The sequence below is a fragment of the Pan paniscus genome, chromosome 5 (genome assembly GCF_029289425.2).
Source record: "Pan paniscus chromosome 5, NHGRI_mPanPan1-v2.0_pri, whole genome shotgun sequence".
NCBI lineage: Eukaryota > Metazoa > Chordata > Mammalia > Primates > Hominidae > Pan > Pan paniscus.
The window spans coordinates 45644187-45645953 of record NC_073254.2 but is presented as its reverse complement, the minus strand read 5'-3'; the positions used below and the strand labels follow the sequence as shown (position 1 = coordinate 45645953).

At 42.0% G+C, this 1767-nt stretch overlaps 1 non-coding gene across 1 annotated transcript; it reads right to left on the bottom strand.

Moving 5' to 3' along the window:
* Positions 1–961: 961 nt before the first annotated feature.
* On the bottom strand, positions 962–1063 carry LOC112440193 (U6 spliceosomal RNA). Its single transcript, XR_003028379.2, has one exon. It is a non-coding gene; the product is annotated as a U6 spliceosomal RNA (small nuclear RNA).
* Between the last annotated feature and the right edge of the window lie 704 nt (positions 1064–1767).

The window sequence follows — 1767 nt, the reverse complement described above, 5'->3', positions numbered from 1 at the left end:
TGCTTAATGGAGGATTTTAGGATTTTGCATCTTGGTTATCTCATCTTTGAGGACTCGACCTACATCTGGCAAGTCTAGGAGATGGAATTGAGGAGGGCATATGCACAGAGTACTGGGAATTAGAGAGCTGAGTCACTGGAAAGTCTCGAACCTCAGAGCAGCTGCCTTTCTCTTGGACTCAGGCCAAGATTGAGGGAGACTGATGACATATTGCATCTCACAGGTTCCCAGGGGCACAAGGCTATTTGTGACCACAGCAGCTCCGTTTGGCTAAGGAGGCCTTGGGTTTCTGAGGGATAGGAAGAATCAGAGCAGAGAAGAGCAGATGGAATGGTGACCGACGTAGGGCCCTGAAGTTTACTTAGGGTTGTCTTCTAGAAATGTGAGGTGCTGTGTTTACAAAAAAAGCATAGCTTGCACTGCGCTCAGTCTCAGGATCCCAGGGGAAAGGGCTAAATAAAGACAATCTGCAATGCATTGGAAGGAAAAACTGAGAGGCTTATACATTTATGAGAGGTATCCCCACTATGTATTTGTAAATCTTCCAGAATGTAGGAATGTCCAGATGCCATTAAAAAAAAAAAAGGCTAACTGTATTTATTCATTTATCTATTTTTATTGACATTGTAATTGTATATATTCAGATGCCCTTTTTTTTTTTGAGATGGAATTTTGCTCTTCTTGCCCAGGCTGGAGTGCAATGGCATGATCTCAGCTCACTGCAACCTCCGCCTCCTGAGTTCAAGCAATTCTGCTGCCTCAGCCTCCGGAGTAGCTGGGGCTGGGACTACAGGCATGCACCACCATGCCCAGCTAATTTTTCTGTACTTTAGTACAGACGGAGTTTCGCCATGTTGGCCAGGCTGGACTTGAACCCCTGACCTCAAGTGATCCTCCCGCCTTGGCCTCCCGAAGTGCTGGGATTACAGGACTGAGCCACCTCACTCAGACTTTTTTTTTTTTTTAAATGGAACCCTTCACAAATTTGTGTGTCATCCTTGAGCAGGGGCCATGCTAATCTTCTCTGTATCAGATGCCACTTTCATTTTTAGACGGAGTCTCACTCTGTTACCCAGGCACCTGCCACCATCCCCAGCTGATTTTTTTGTATTTTTAGTAGAGACAGGGTTTCACCATGTTGGTCAGGCTGGTCTCAAACTCCTGACCTCAGGTGATCCACCCACCTTGGCCTCCCAAAATGCTGGGATTACAGGTGTGAGCCACCGCTCCTGGCCTCTTTGTTTTTTAAACTCAGCACACATCTTAGTATTCTAATATATTATCTCCTAAATGAGTTTTTATGTAACTATTTAAAACTTTTATCAGATTTATACAGATATGTAATTTTAAAAGCCAAATATATATGTGTGTGTGTATATATATAAATTACAGATATGTAATTTCAAAAGCCAAAGACAGAACAAAAGCTATAGTCCGGTACCAACCCCTAATTCTCTCTTCCTAGAAGTAAAAGCACTTCGATGCTCAATTAGTTTTTATCTTCCTGTTTCTTAATAACAAGTTATATCAGTCAGGGTTCAGTGCAGCAACTAGAGATTACGCTAGGTAAATTAACAGGAAGACGTTTTACAAAGGGTATTAAGAGCTTTTGAAATCTTTATAAGGGCTGAGGGCACAGGTTCTAAGCTGGGCTTTATGGAATGATATCCAGAACTATACAGATCTACTAGGTTTTCTTTTGATCATTTGTCTATGAATTTATCACAAATTTGTCAGCAGATTCTATAGAAGTCTATTTTTTCTCTG